Raw genomic sequence first — 8,790 nt, 5'->3', positions numbered from 1 at the left:
TGGAGTTTCTGAAGGTGGAGGGCAACGGGACCTTGCTGATGACAGATGTGGGGTGTGGAAGATAAAAGGTGAGACTTTACAACAGGGGTCTAGTTAGAACACAAATCATGGATGGCAAGAAAAAAAAACCTGGGCAAAAGGCCTGACAGTTGTGTATTCCCATAAAATACTAGTGATGTGATCTTCAAAGAATCCCACTGTTTCTCATTTTTTCTGCAAACTAGCAGGTCTCTTGGTTCACAGTCCTTCGAGATCAGGCGCTGAGCAGCCAAACTAGCCGTTTGTCTTCTGGGATCATCATTTCTGGCGAATGAACTTTAGACTCCCAGTTTACTCTGGGTGTCCTGTTGTATTTTTTTCTCAGTTCTTCCCCGAAGTGATCTCTTATCAAGTGAAGAGGATCCAAAGACCAGTTACAGGATGTAGCATGAGTTCCTGGACATACAATGACCACCTTCTGTGTGCCAGACACTTCAGGGATCTGGAGATGGGCCACTGAACAGGACAGGTATTCTCTAACCTAACGTCTAGGGATGAGCACAAAGCATAGTTGCTGTCAGTGGCTCTCGGCTTGTACCCAGCCTGGGGCCTACGTGCACAGGTAAAGGACACAGGTGGACAGGGAGGTGAAGCAGGAATGTGTACAGGTGTGCAGGCAGTGGCAGTGGGGAGCGAGGATGGAAAGGAAGGGGGAGCTGTTCTGGAGGACCACAGCATCCCTGTTCTCTAGGGAAGAGGTGACTTCCTTCTCATTAAGTTTCTGAATTTGGTGTCATAAGAGAGCAGCAATAAAGAGCAGGCAGGCAGTAAGCACAGTGCCCATACCTTTAGTAAGATTAAATATGGGGCCTGGATGGCTACAAATCTTATCGAAAATGCTCTTGTAGGTCTGTTCCAACATTTTTACCCAACCCTTCCATCTCTATTGTGGTAATTATTATTCTGGGGGTTGCTATACCCCCTTACTGTCTTTAAATATCTATTAGGGGTTTTAAACCCCATTTCAGACCATATTGCTCCCAGATAAAACACACAGAAAACCTTTAGATTTATAATCTTAAATACATGAGAGCTGGGCAGGTATCAACTCTCTACGTTATTTTGTCTACTTCCCTGTGGTGATCTCCAAGACATCAACTTAATATGTTCTACCTGGGCTACTCCTAGTCCATCGAGCCTGCCCTCACGGCCATGGACTGGAGATCTACCTACCCCATGGTGATTTTCCTCTTTTTTTCTCCCTCTTCTTCTCTTTCTGTGATCCCAAGCATGAGAACTTTTGCTCTGCCTCCCTCCCTCCTGCCTAGCCCAGACTGTAGGCATCTTTATTAACCAATCAGGGATAACTTGGGGGGTGGGGCAAGGTTTATACAACAAAAGCTGGTGTACTACAGAATTCACTGGCCCTGGTTTTGGGACAACCAGGTCTTCCTGATACAGTATTTAGCATTGGAATGCATAGCAGCAACAGACTAATCCCTACCTGTCTCTCCTGCCCTCTTCTGGTCAGTAAGGGACTCTTTTGGTTTTGATTTTTTTTTATTAGGTATTTTCTTTATTTACATGTCATATGATGTCTCCTTTCCCAATTTCCTCTCCGAAAAAAAGAAAAAATAATAAAAATAAAACCAAAAACAATCCCCTGTTCCCTCCTCCCTCCCCCTACTCACCAATCCACCCTCTCCTGCTTCCTGGCCCTGGCATTCCCCTACACGGGAACATAGAACCTTCACAGGGCCAAGGGCCTCTCCTCTCATTGATGACCGACTTAGCCATCCTCTGATACATATGCTGCTAGAGCCATGAGTCCAACCATGTATACTCTTTGTTGGTGGTTTAGTCCCTGGTAGCTCTGAGGGTACTGGTTAGTTCATACTGTTGTTCCTCCTATGGGACTGCAAACTCTGCAGCCCCTTAAGACGAACTATATGAACTAACTGGTTTTGATTTTTAAATGGGCTCCTGTGTGAACCTAACTACCTGGCCTGAGTTTTAAAGGAAGGGAGTAAGGACATCTAAAGATAGGATCCCAGCAGCTCTGATACTAGAATGTAGGAGCTGGAAAATGGCATGAGGCAGTTTAATCCCTTCACTTCACAGCCAACTATTTCAGAGCAGCCTGTTCATTTCTAGCAGAACCAACTGAGGCCCACAGAGCTGGCACAGTTCTGGATCAGATCTGATCTGAACAGGACAGGTTCATTCACTCATTCTAGATGTTTCTCTTGTCCTTGGTAGGAAATAAGGCAGATATGGGTCTCATTTCCTTTGCTTCTATTTTATGCATTATATCCAGGGCATTCCAGACTTGAACCACCTCTGTCCTGGGTAATTTCTTACGGGCTCTGAAGGTCTGGATTATGTTTGGAAGTTCTTGAAGACAGTATGTGTTAAGGATAAAATTCCAGACTGTAGGTTTAGAGAGAAATGGATTCAAACTCTGACATTGCCATTTGGTTCCTACAGGCCATGTCTTTACTTACATTATAGATGAGGATGTAGAGAAAGACTTTATCTCTCCCCTTCCCCCAAGTGCTTGTGTCAGTGGTGTGTGTGTGACTCAAATAACATGCATTAATTACCAGATGCATGATCAAGTTAGACAGGGTTACCCAGGATGTGGCTACATAGAGGCATGTCTAAGTGTATATGATGCAGAAAGTCACACTGGTCGGTTACCCTCATCCCACACTGTCCACTCTTTAATGTCTGACAGTTGTTACTCCCCCTACTCTGTACACATCTATTTTCAAGTATCTAGCTGTTCTCTTCTTTGAAAGGAGTCTTGTCTTATGCCTGCAATTGGCCACTATGCCCCTAATTTGATGGCTTTAGTTGTTTAATAATTGATTTCACTTTTACAATGGATGCTTTATCTTAAATCCTCGTCTGGTGGAGGTGCCAGCTAGACAAATGGATTACATTAAAGCTATTCTCTTAGAACCTTCAGATGGTTTATGAGAGGATGTTCATGCAGCACCCCTGAAGAAGGGTCTCACCCCTTATCCCTGGGGCTCTTCACATTTACTAAATATAACTTCCAGTCAATAGCACACCAAGACAAGATGTTATTTACATCCTTGTAAAAGTGCTCAGGGAAAATGTTAACAACCACAGAAAGGCTAAAAATAAAAGTGAGCTCACATTTATGACCTGGCAGTTTCTCCATATCGTTGTCAAGGGCAGACACAAAGCATAACCTGCCATGTGGCATTGAGCAGCACAGAGGTGAGGACAGTTATGCCTGTGTGCCTCCTAGGCACATGTGTCTGTGAGAGTGCAGTCAGATGTGGCTTGCACTCTTGTCCTAGTTGTTTGGAAGGGTGAGGCATGCATATCTCTTGGGCCAATGTGGGCAATTAATGAGAACTTGTGTCAACAACCAAATTAAAATAACAAAAGCGTGCACATGTGGTGTTGTTTATTCTCCAGCTGTGTGGTGGCGGGCTCCTTATGCTACCCTACTACCACAACCTGCACATGTCCTAGTTCTGTGCCTGGGTGCATGGACCCTTGCCCCGAAGGATTATGTCTCACCTGTTAGTAAAAAGAGAAAAGAAAAGAAAAGAAAGGAAAAAAGAAAAAAGGAAAGAAAAGAAAAAGATACATCATATTTCATCCTAAAAATGTGACCTAAAAATCTTCATTTTGATTCGGAGATTTTTGCATTTGGAAGTAATTCGCTGCATTTGAGTTATAGTGTGTCGGGTAACAAGCACACATTCATTTCAGACATTCCCAAAAAGCATTTGCGCACAGCTTCCTCCTCACCTCCAGAGACACAGCATCAGCCAGGGGCAGAGGGATCCGAGGATTACTGTAAATGGTCCAAGCCCATCACTGAGATTGCATGTGTGGGGATGACTGGGGAGGCAAATGACTTCTTGGAGTGAGCACTTTTGCTGTGCAGCATCTCATTGCAGATGCCATGTTCAAGACAGTTGCTGTTTTCAAGTACCTTAATGACAGGGAGCAGTTCATTCGTATTCAAAGGACACACCTGTGTCTGGCCTGCTCTTATCCAGTTAGTAAGGGATTAGGCCTCCTAGCAGTTATTTTTAGGTTAGCCACAGAAACATTATCCCCATTTAAGACTCTCTTCAGTTTCCTTATTACTTCTTCCTAATGCACCGAGCATGCATATCTTGATTTTTAAAGCTGTGGAACTTTTGCCTTTAAACGCCACAGTAGTTGTTACTGTATCTGTAACAAGCTAAATGATAGTCCCATCCTTGGAGTCCCAGGGGACCTGCCCAGCTGCGGGGCTTTGAGCCAAGCAGCCTGCTTAGTGTTTATGACATGGCCATTTGTGCCACGCCCCAGCTTGTGCTCTGCTGCCCCAAATTACTATGCTGTTCTTTTCTGCTGGAACACAACCTAAGTTTATGTAGGCTGAGTTCATCTTTTTTATTACTCTGTAGATCCTTGGAAATAGATTTCTTCGACTCTGTTTAACTCTTCCAGGGTCTTAATTTCTGGTCATAGGTTTTGGGTAGAGATTCTCAAAGGGAACATCAATATGGGCAGGTCAGTGGGTCGTATCTCCCACCGAGAATACACTGGGCAAGATGCAAATACAGGGGATGAATGGAGGCTGTAAATGAAGTGCCGAGCTAGGCCGTGTCTTGGCAAATGCACAATGGCAAACATTACCTGTTTGCTTTATCGTCTGTATGTTTATGGCTGTTTGCTTTAGTGGTGGAACCCATGGGGTCAGAGGGCAGGGGAGGAGCTTGTCCCCCTCATGAGAAGTGGCTGTGCTGTTAGCTTTGTCAACCTGATATAAACCTAGATGTATATGGGAGGGGGAAACTTTGATTAAAGAACTCTGTCTATCAATTTGGCCTGTAAAGTCTATCTGTGGGACATTTTCTTGATTCATGATTGGTACGAGAGGGCCCAGCCCACTCTGGGCAGTGCCATCCCAGGGCAGGTGGTCCTGGGCTGTATAAGAAAGCAAGCTGAGGAGCTGGAGCTATGGCTCAGTAGTTAAGAACACTGGACTCTTTACCAGAGGACCCAGGTTTGATTCCCAGCACCCATAAGGCAGCTCACAGCAGTCTGTAACTCCAGTGCTGGTGACGTCCTCCTGGTATCGGCAGGCACTGCATGCACACAGTGAACAGAGGTATATGCAGCCCAAATACCCATAAACACAAAGAATAAAAAGCAAGCAGCAAGCAAGGAAGCAAGCAATGACCAAGTGAGCAAGCCAGCCATCAGTTTTCCTCCATGGTTCCTGCCTCGGCTTCGGTCCTGCCCCGACTCCTCTCTACGATGGACTGGAGTTAGGATGTCTAAATCAAATAAACCCTTAATCCCCAGTGACTTCTGTTCAGTGTTTTATCAGAGCAACTGAGAAACAAACTAGGATAGTGGTATTTGTACCTCACTTGCTTAGTATTGTTTTATTTTAAAAAGTGTACATGGGGCCATCTCTCTCTCTCTCTCTCTCTCTCTCTCTCTCTCTCTCTCTCTCTTATCTCTGTGTGTGTGTGTTCATGGAACACCATGAAAGGTGAACAGTTTGCAGGTGTCGGTTCTCTCTCCACCCTGTGTGTGAGATTGAACTCAGGTCATCAGGCTTGTCAGTGGTCACCTTTACCTGTAAAACCATCTCCCCGGCCTTATACTTCATGAGGACAAGATGTCAGGTAGATGGTAACCAATACTTTACAGACCATTGTCACAGATAGTCAAAGATGAAGGTGACTTTGTAGTTGTCTGCCAGGCAGCATGGGGCCAGTAGCTATGTGGGGTTGACTGATGGTAAACCAGAACACAGCTGGGCTATACTGTAACATACACACTGAATTTCTAGGACAGTAGACAAAAGGGAATTTATGGGGCGTGGGAGCCCACATCTTTAATTGCAGCATTCAGGAAGCAGTAGCAGATGGGTCTCTGTGAGTTCTATCCAGCCCAGTCTACAGAGACCAGCCAGAGTATACTGAGGTTCTGTGTGTGTGTGTGTGTGTGTGTGTGTGTGTGTGTGTGTGTGTATTTAAGAGAGTTCATCATTTATTCATGGCCTTGAACCCACACAGTCACCTGCCTCTGCCTCCTGAGCTGCTGGGATTAAAAGACAAGCACCAACACACAGAGCTTGTAATTTTACTTTTATTTAGTATACCTACTAGAAATTAAAAAAAAATTACTTAGTATACAAAGTATTAGATATAATTAAAAACCAAGTGTTAAAACAATTTAAAGCATGTTTTTAGCTCGTGTTGTATTTCTGCTGGACAGCACTGTTACAGACCAGACTCACGCTTTTATCTTAACTTAATTCTTTGGCAATTCTGTGCATGCCGCGTTATTCATGTCCACTCCAACTGCCCCTCATCCTCTCATCCTCTCCCTGGGTACTCCCCACTCTCTCCTTTCTACCTCATGCCGTCCACTTCCATTTTTTTTTCAAACTGCTGAGTCCAGTTAGTGCTGCCTGCTGGAATCTGACTAGTCTTATTGGCTTGCTATCATGCAGGCAGGCCTTGTGCAGGCACCATAGCTGCAATGGATTCATGAGTTCAAACCTCTCTGCTCCATTCCTCTCTGAACCGTGTACATTCTAATGTAAAATGGTCCAGGTAGGAAGCTGAGGCCATGGAGGGTGAGTTTCAGACACTTGCCGCGGGTTCTCAGCATCATCCCAGCAAAGGCATCAGAGCTCATGTTTTCAGATGCCTCCAGAGTTCCTTCCAGGACTCTTTTGTCTTCTCACCTTGTACGAAACCCCCTTTGGGCATAATCTAGATTAATTTTGAAAATGAACTAGGTCATAGTACTGCGAAATTCTATTTCTTTGAACCCAGTCTCTGGTGAAATCGAACTGCTTCAGTCTTGTACTATTTTATGATATCATCAGCCATGGTTTGTAGAGACTGTTGAATATGATAAGCTCCGGATTCATGGGACAAGGGACTCGTGACCTCATGTGGTACCGTGTAGACAGGACAGCAATACACACTCCCTCTCCAGTCACCAACTTCCTTCGGGACAAGCATCTGTCTCAGATGCACTTTTCTTCTAGTCATTAATGAGTGTTGATCTGGGTTTCTTTTTAGAGATTTAACCTACCCACCCCTCTCCATAAAAGTCTTCTCCTTACTGTGTTACTTTCTCAACTAATTGTAACAGAAATGTGGGAAGTAAATCCCAAAGGGGAAAAAAAACCTTTGAGTAAATGGTGTTTGCTATGATTTGCTTATGAATTATTCTCCAGAGGTTCTTGCATTGGGAGCCTGGTTTTCAGTGTGGTCATATGGTGATGTGGGACTTAGCAGGGTATTTGTAAGTCATCGAGGATGATGAAGTCATTGTTGTGTGACCTCTAAATTAGTTTTCTGAGAAGGTGATCATAAAGGAACAAGCTGGACCCTTGGCAGCCTCGCTCACTTCTCCTCATACCATGTGACTCTTCTCACATGTGTTTCTGCCGTTGTAATACTATTTATTCGTCATGAGGTCCTCAACAGAGCCTCTTTGAGGCCCTGAACCCTCGGAACAGAACTGTGAGTTAAATAAACCTCTTTTCAAATTAAAATTATCCACATTCAGGTACTTCAATAGAGCAACAGAAAATGGACCAATACAGTTTGGAAACGCGCTGGGGCTAATATTAGCTCCAAGTCTTGAGGAAAAGACAAAGGTAAGTTTTATTACAGGGATGAAGTGAAAATGGTTTAGCTGTCTAGGACTCAGAGACCTGGAGGAATTACTTTTAAATTACATTCATATATTTTGTTGGGCTGTGATAGTAACTAGGCAACACAGTGTGACTATGTGTAGTTAATGTTGCTACACATAATGTTGGATAGTGTGTGGTTGTGCGCTTGCACTCAGTATCTGGGAGTCTTGTATATCAGGAACAGGTGGGATAAACTGTACTGTGAGGGCTTCAGTGGGACTCTTAGGCTATGAGCATGGGGACAGAGTGAGACTGAAGGTACACAGGCAAAGGGAGTCCATCCATCGTTCTAAGTCTCTCATCTAGACTTACTTAATATAAAAATTTTTGATTGAAAATTTATTCTTCTCTAATGCAATACATCCTGACCACAGTTTCCCTTTCCCCGCTTCTCCCAGCTCCCCCCATTCACTCTTAAACCCACCTCCACTGTACCCTGGTTTCCCTCCAGAAAAGAGCAGGCCTCCAAGAGACAACCACGAACACAACAAATCAAGATACAATAAGACAAGGCAACCCAACAGGAGTAAAAGAGACCTGAGAGCAGGAAAAAGAGTCAGAGACACCTGCTCCCACTGTTAAGAGTCCACCCAAAACACCAACCTAACAGCTGTAACATATAAACAGAGGATCTGGTGCAGATCCCAGTACTTGCTGCTTCAGTCTCTATGAGCCCATGTGAGCCCTGCTTAGTCGATTCAGAGGGTGGTATTCTCCCAGTGTCCTCCATCCCTTCTGACTCCTTGACGGATAAACTGAGTGGGTGTGATGACATCATAGTGTATTACTGTGGCATCAGCACTATGATGTCAGTATAGTTGGACCATTATATGAGGTCAGACTTGCAGTTTTATGCTGTGAGAAATGTCTACAATGGCATGCATTCCCACAACAGTATCAGAGAGTTTAGTTTCCTCCCCCTGTGTCACTCACTTGTCTCCACCTTTTTCTTGACCCCTGGAGAGCCACTGAGAATTTTACATCTCCGTGGCTTTGCTTTCTGCAAATGTTACTCATTGGGAGTCATACAGTCTCTAGCTTCTCAGACTGGTTGCTTTTACCTTGTTAGATGTGTTTAAGGTTTCTCCTTTTTTGTTTGT

At 44.3% G+C, this 8,790-nt stretch overlaps 1 protein-coding gene across 5 annotated transcripts in view; it reads left to right on the top strand.

Annotated features, from left to right (window-relative positions):
* Positions 1–8,790, top strand: part of Atp8a2 (ATPase phospholipid transporting 8A2) — a 554,904-nt gene that overhangs the window by 21,912 nt on the left and 524,202 nt on the right. The window contains exon 1 of one of the 5 annotated variants that reach the window (XM_031362597.1): positions 7,130–7,514. The exons of the other annotated variants lie outside the window; for them this stretch is intronic. The gene's annotated coding sequence lies outside the window, so the exon portion shown is untranslated. Of the gene's footprint in view, positions 1–7,129; positions 7,515–8,790 lie in introns of those variants that run through there. 5 annotated transcript variants of the gene reach the window in all.

The sequence above is a fragment of the Mastomys coucha genome, unplaced genomic scaffold (genome assembly GCF_008632895.1).
Source record: "Mastomys coucha isolate ucsf_1 unplaced genomic scaffold, UCSF_Mcou_1 pScaffold9, whole genome shotgun sequence".
Taxonomy (NCBI): domain Eukaryota; kingdom Metazoa; phylum Chordata; class Mammalia; order Rodentia; family Muridae; genus Mastomys; species Mastomys coucha.
Note: the sequence above shows the minus strand (reverse complement) of the source record. Positions and strands in the feature narration are given on the sequence as shown.